Here is a 7776-nt window from a genome sequence, read left to right as displayed (position 1 = left end):
GAGCCATCACAAACAACTTAGTGTGTTTTTGTCAGATTGTGTGCGTGTGTGTGTGTGTGTTGCCCACAGCCATGCGTATGTGTGCAGCCGTGTGTTTGTGAATTTTTCACAGTGTTCATTTTGATTCATCGTAAATTGGAATTGTCAGTTGTCACAGATGTATGCATTGCTTATTTAACCAGTGCCTCAGCCGGTGTGCTTGTAGGTGCATGTGAATGTGCACATACAATACTGTGAGCGGGGATTCTGCACACACACACACACACACACACACACACACACACACTGAACACACCTGGCCATCCATCACTGTCTGTCTTCCTCTCAGGCAGCAGATGTTGCAACACTGTCATAATTCTTTGGCAGTTTGAAACCAGACAGTGTCTTTAGGGCCCCTGGGGTCTAACCTACTTACACCGCAGTCTGCTCCCCTTACTATAGCTTATCATGGACTAACATGTTGTCTCCCTGCACATTTACATAACACTGGATACAGCTATGATAAAGTCTGCAGAAGCCTTTAAGCCTGTTAAAAGAGAAGTATAGGTAGAGGTAAGAGTTTGACTGACTGGGATTTTTGCCTCTTGTCAATGGGGATGTGTCAACACATTTACCCTCTGATGATCCACACTTACAGTAATGCATGCCTTTGTCTCTGCTTGTCAATCTGTTTCTCATGGAACCGCGCCTGTCCCTGTCCGTCTTTGTGCCTACCTGTTTGCAGTGTTAGATTGCAAGAAACCATACAGTAAATCTAATGGTTACATATTTTTGTGCCTTCCCATAACAGTGATGTAACTCGTGCAGTTATCTGTAATAGCAACAGCTGTATTTCTCCCTCTCTGCCGGTTTCTATGCATCATAAACCATCGCGAAACATCGTCCGTGACAAAGAAAGTTTAAACAACAGTATGCGTGTACAACGCACCGTGCTGTCTACCGAACCACTCGTCTTCCCTCACTTCACCAGCTGCTGAAAAATAAACATGTCACACACTTTCATCTCGACATAACTCCTCAAGACAGCAACACTTTTCACCAAAGAGGAGGAGAGAACATTTTCTGTGAGAAACAAAGACGTGATTGCATCTAAGATTTATGTCTGCAGGAAAGAGTTGTTATGGCAGAGATATGCAGGAGCACGTTATCAATTTTCACAAAGCTGAAGTGCCTGATGTTTTGAATTAATTTTTTATGATATTTGTAAGACTTAAGCTACAGAAGGAAAGAGCATTAATCTATATTTTAAATCCAGGAGGGATGCTATGTGAAATAACAAAAATAGGATGAAATAACAGAAATCAGAAACTTTGAGCTTTTCAGTTTGACTGACTGAGCAGATATCACCATGGGCAGATAATGATACTGTGGGCCCCTGGGTATAGACATGCAGAAGGCCACTCCAGTTCTCCCACATAGGAGCACATACCTAGACACACAGATTCTATAGTTTTTACTCTCTTTTTGTTGTTGTTTTGCATGTCTTTGTTGTTACGCATCTCTCTGTGGTAATTTCCTCTCACTATAGTTGTTTTGTCTGTGGTTTTTTTGCCCTTTTGTAGTTATTGAGAGTCTCTTTGCAGCTGTTTTGCATTACTTTATCTTCATTTTCAGTCTCTATGTAGTTATTTCGCATCTCTTCTTCATCATTTTTAGGCTCATGGTCATTTTGTTTCTCTTTGTAGTCATTTTGCATTAGTAGTCATTTTGTGTCTCTAGTTTTTTTGAATCAGTTTGTGGTAATTTTTTGTCTCTTTATAGTCAGTTTGAATCTCTTTGTAGTCATTTACAGTCTCTGTAGCCATTTTGTGTCTCTTTGTAGTCATTTTCAATCTTTTTGTAGTCATTTTGCATCTCTTTATGTTTTCAGGCTTTTTGTGGTCATTTTGTGTCTTCGTAGTCATTTTGAGTCTCTTTGTAGTCATTTTGTGTCTCTTTGTAGACGTTTTCAGTCTCTTTGTAGCCATTTTGTGTCTCTTTGTAGTCATTTTCAGTCTTTTTGTAGTCATTTTCAGCCTCTGTACTTTGAGTCTCTTTATAGTCATTTTGTGTTTCTGTAGACATTTTCAGTCTCTGTGGTCATTTTGTTTCTCTTTGTAGTCATTTTGCATCTATTTGAAGTTGTTTTGTGTCTCTGTGGTTGTTTTGCCCAGGTTTGTGGTCATTTTGTGTGTCTTTGTAGTCAGTTTGAATCTCTTTTTGGTCATTTTCAGTCTTTTTGTAGTCATTTCACATCTCTGTAGTCAGTTGAAATCTCTGTAGTCATTTTCAGTCCTAATGTAGTCGTTTTGCATCTCTTTTTAGTCGTTTACAGTCTCTGTAGCCATTTTGTGTCTCTTTGTAGTCATTTTGCATCTCATTTTAAGTTTTCAGGCTCTTTGTGGTCATTTTGTGTCTTCGTAGTGATTTCCAGTCTCTTTATAGTCATTTTGTGTCTCTTTGTAGTCATTTTGCATCTCTTTTTAATAATTTTTGGGCTCTTTGTGGTCACTTTGTGTCTCTTTGTTGTCATTTTCAGTCTCTTTGTAGTAATTTTGTGTCGCTTTGTAGTCGTTGTGAGTCAGTTTGTGGTCATTTTGTGTCATCTTGTAGCCAGTTGAAATCTCTTTGTAGTCATTTTCAGTCTTTTTGTAGTCATTTTGCATGTCTTTTTAATAGTTTTCAGGCTCTTTATAGTCATTTTGTGTCTCTTTGTAGTCGTTTTGTGTCTCTGTAGTTATTTGTAGACGTTTTCAGTCTTCCGAAGACAGCTAATGTATTCAGTCATGTTCAGCAGTCGGCTTCTGTTTAATAAAACAAAACTGTTACATTGCCAGAGCTATTTCCACACTCCGATTCACTATGCCAACACAACACAGGATAAAGCTGAACCTTCTGTCATTCTGAGAGAATGGGTTGTTTGAACTTTTTAGAAACTAATCAGAATTTGCCAATGATGGACCTTAACTGTGTTACACTCACAGGTAGTCTGTTTAAATATATCGTAGTGCTGTTTTTGGAAGTCAAACACAGACAGACTTAAAGCTTTGATTTCTCAGCACTCTTCTTCAGACACCAGGCCTTCGTACCAGGTGGACATGACCATTATTGAGACTTAGAAGTTGCCACTCTTTAAAACAGGTTTCAATTGTGACCCAGCTTTACAGCAACAGTGATTTGTTACTAGATACAGGTCCAGCAGTTACAGCTAGTTTCCCTTATAGTTGGTTTTCCTTTAAAAATGTCTTGTCGGGAGGAGAGAGGGAGGGTTATGAGGCTAAGAATGGACTCGGAAAATAGGCTGTGAAAGTACAATAATATGTTACAGGCACAGCTGTAAACGCGTTAACTGACCTTTGCTCGTGGAGTGCACAGTGTGAGGGAGGAGCAGGGACACACCTACTGGTTCAAGCTCAAACATACCCATTCTTACAGAGATGAAATGTTATTGTCCATCTTTGAAAATACCTGTTTTCTCTATGTGTGTAAAGCACAGGCAGTTTAAAGAACAGACAGCGGATCAATAGCACTTAAAACTGAGAGCTGGTATTATTTATAAGCTTGCATTAATAATTCCTTTTGTGCAGACTTGTCTTGAGAAGTTCTTGAGCAGGCAGATTGGTTCGGCAAAGGCCAATGTGAGCAGACAGGATCCACGTGTTTTGGATTTGTGCTGAACTTGCTGTTTTGATTATTGGACATTTGCTGAAAGTATGTTGGAGCAGCATGGATGACTTACTGTAGCACTGACCTTCATGTGCTGCACGCTCCACCTTGAACTTAATCCCTGTATTTTATTCTTTCTGTAACTCTCACAGAAAGTGGGAAAGCTACTAAGCACATTTACTCAAATACCAGCCCACCAGTTAAAGGAGCTGTGTACGACATTTAGAGCATTTATACAACGGCACACAACTGTTGACAAGGTAAAGACATATAGAAGAGGAAGTGGCGTCCTGAGCAGACAGAGAGGTGTGCTGTAGTCTGAGCTTCTCTGTTTGTTGTTGCGGTAGATGGTCGGACTGTGCGTGCATGTCAGTGTATGTGTCCCTGTGAGTGTATCCACTGGCTAGCTAATTGTCACCACTCTGCACTGCGCGACTAGAGCTCGTAAGTCACGCCCCTTTCGGTAGACCCCCATCGGACCTCTAAGATCTGAAAATATGAATGGGAGTCAATGGAAAATTATTATTTTCTGGTCCCAGTCATTAAATGCCTTGGATTACACAAATGTTTTGTGTGGGTCTAAATAATATTTTTTCATGTTAAGAGTTTGACAGTTTATTGTATGATTCTTCAGTTAAAGGCTGTGGAAAGGACGTTATGAGAAAGACTACATGTCGCCTATGTGACGTCACGTCATCACACTTTCCCTCCACTTCTCAACTCACAGTGCTGCTGCTGCGTCGCCAACCATCTCCCCACTAGCGTAGCTGAAACTTTCCACATGTCCAGACTTATAGAGGTTTTCGCCACGCTTAAGACTTTTGTCCTTTCCTTGGAAGAAGGCGGTGAAGTGTACCAGAGACACAGCCATGTTCCGAGTGTGTGTGGAGACGTATATCATACGTGTCGAGAGCAGCAAAGAGCTGTAGTCCACAAAGCGCTCTCACACAAAACCTAACAGTATCAAACTTCTTCCCGCTAAATTGTAGCCTTCTTTGCACGAAAAAATATATTAAAAATTCACAAAAAACATACGTGAAATTCATGGCATAATTCAAATGGGACCAGAAAATAATTTTCATCTAGCCACTGAAATGCATGATGAGAAATCGATTTTTAAGGTCCCATGTACCGGAAACGGAAACATGCAACTTACGAGCTCTATACGGCTGTTACTGCTGTTACTAGGATGGCATCATCACGAAAAAATAACGGCCACCCTCTGATGTCCTCTCTAGGTTAACAATGTTAACAATTGTTACCATTGTTATTGCTGTTCATTAGGGATGTAACGATACCAGAAACTCACGATACGATATTATCATGATAAAGAGTCCACGATACGATATATATCACGATATTTATACAAGGGGGAAAAAAGAGAAAATGTATTGTTAAAAATAGCTATTTTATTCAAAAATAGTGCATGTAAACTGTACAGCATGTTATTTTTAACAACATAAATCAACACACAGTTGAACATGTGCTTTCATTTCCCCCCTATTACTGCTAGGCAGGCAGACATTAAAGTGCCATAACAAAGTCATGTCAATTAAAACTATAGTGACAGAAATGAAAATGGAAACATTCAGTATTTTTAACCTACTCTGAACAAAAGTAGTGTAGTACTATTACTAGAAAGGCATCTGAATGACATCAGATTATGAGGATAGAGTAGTCTTAATATTCATCAAATATACAGAACTTAGAACAATCAGACCCTGCAACAACAACAAAATTAACAAATTAGAAATAATGTAAAGTCAATAACACACAATCCCTCACTCACAGATACACAGAGAGACACATAGAGAGAGAGAGAGAGAGAGAGAGAGAGAGACAGGTGGGTAGAGATGTGTGTAAAAGAAAACCAAAATAAATAAAGCCCAGCCATTTCCAACAGGAGATGAGGAGAGGAAAGCTCTGGTCCTGCGCTTTAATGTGATATGCGTGGCATTTCTATGCAACCCTGCATTCGCGAGTAATCCATCCAAAAGTAATGTGTGTGCAAAGCTGTATGAAAGCTTTGTTATACATTATTTTAATGTAACTTTATAATTTTTTTTCGCTGTGAAAACATTGAACTACCTACAAGTGGTCTTGTCGGAAAGCCATGATTCCGCTGTTTCACGTGATATGTGTGGCTTCTTGCTATGACGAACGGTCGCAGAGAAAATCCACAGAGAAGAACAATCAATCTCCTTACTTTTATTCGCTGTTTGCTCTGGTCACACACAGGTCAGAGTCGGAGGCTGAGAGGCTGAGCTGCACGAGTCTGCTCTCACCTGCACGTGCAGATGCATGCAAAGGATTATGGGGAATGTAGTCGCACATTCATATTACCGGCTCTGTAGGAGAACGCAGCTATATAACTACCGTGGCATTCCCACAATGGTATCGAGAATTTATTTTATCGCGACACAGCGAAATTTGACATATCGTTACATGCCTACTGTTCATAGAGTCAGCAACATTAGCAGCTAGCCATTGCCTCCTAGCCAATAAGCAAATAATAAAATATGGCTCATAAAATACTTTTTTATGTTTGATACATTTTGCTGATGATACAATTTTTTTTCTTTTACCTGTAGTGCTATTCATCTGTCTAGATTGTTTTGGTGTGAGTTGCCGGGTGTGGGAGATATTGGCCGTAGAGATGTCTGCCTTCTCTTGAATATAATGGAACTAGATGTCACTCAGTTTGTGGTACTAAAGTGCCAAAAAATACATTTGAAAAACTCAACAGCAATGTCTCTTTCAAAATATCATGACTGGGTTACTCAAGATAATCCACAGACCTTGTTGTGAGCTGTTTCATGCGGGAACTATTTTCTTGCTGCTTAACTACACCTGCCAACCGTATGCCCGAGCAGAGGGAATCTTGCATCTACTTCTAGCTCCCCTAGCACCACTAAGCTAGCTAACGTTACAGGTCAGCCGAGCAGGACATCACGCAAACTGCTGTCACAAACACAAGACTCTCATTCTTGATGCACGCCTCCTCCTGCACGGTGATTTCATTGGTGAGTGTAATTTAGTAGAAAGAAAATATTTCCGACATGAAACTGCTCACAACAATGTCTGTGGATTATCGTGAGTAAACGGGTCATGATTTCTGGAAAGAGACATTGATGTTGAGTTTGAGTTTCAATTATATTGTTATGGCGCTTTGAGCACCACAAGCTGAGTGCCATCTATTTCAATTATGTTGGAGAGAAGACAGACATCTCTATAGCCGGTATCTCAAACACTTGGCAACTCACACCAAAACAATTTAGACTGATAAATAGCACTTCAAGTCAGAAAAGAAATATGTATTGTTGATTTTGGTGTGAACTTTCCCTTTAAATTCATTTTGAATGCAGGGCTTGAGTGTTTTTACAGTGTGTATTGTTACTTTTACTCATGTAGGGGATGTAAATACTTCTCCTACTCCACATACTCCACATCTGAGCTGCTAAGTCTATATAGAGTGGCACCAGGCAGTCTTCATGTCGTAGTTAGTCCTGTAAGAATGGGTTAATCAGGGTGTATACCCCCCTGTATAACGAACCAAAGGAACACTCTCTCTAGGCCTTGACTTGAAGTGCTTATCTTTCCTTGCCAAATATTTTCTTTCAGTATGTCATCATCCACCATAAGCATAATGATGCTTCACCTCAAGGGTAAGAGCTACAGATTGGAAGCTGTTACCGATGGCAAAGACTCAGCTATTTCGACAGGAACACTCTGGATTTATCTCCGCAACCTTTCTCTCCCTCTGCTTGTGTAGAGGATGTTGGAATAGGTCAGGGTGGTGATATAATGAAAGCTTAAATAAGACGCACACACAACACACACCTCTGCATTAACTCTGCCGCATGATGTGGCGCCACACTCAGTAACTATGGCAACGGCACACTGCACTGCACCTCCCTATATATGTGTGTGTGTGTGTGTGTGTGTGTGTGTGTGTGTGTACAACTCCTCACTGTGTTCCCTGCGGACAGATTAATTCCCTGCCAGATTCATTCCCTGTCAACTTGCTGAAACAAAAAGTTTCTGTTTTAATTAGTTCGGTGCAGTGTCTCGCTTCATCTATCTATCTGTGTAGTGTCTCCCTCTCACTTCGACTGTCTCTCTCCCTCGCCT

Source organism: Epinephelus fuscoguttatus, linkage group LG22 (assembly GCF_011397635.1).
Source record: "Epinephelus fuscoguttatus linkage group LG22, E.fuscoguttatus.final_Chr_v1".
NCBI lineage: Eukaryota > Metazoa > Chordata > Actinopteri > Perciformes > Serranidae > Epinephelus > Epinephelus fuscoguttatus.
This window is presented reverse-complemented; position numbering follows the sequence as displayed.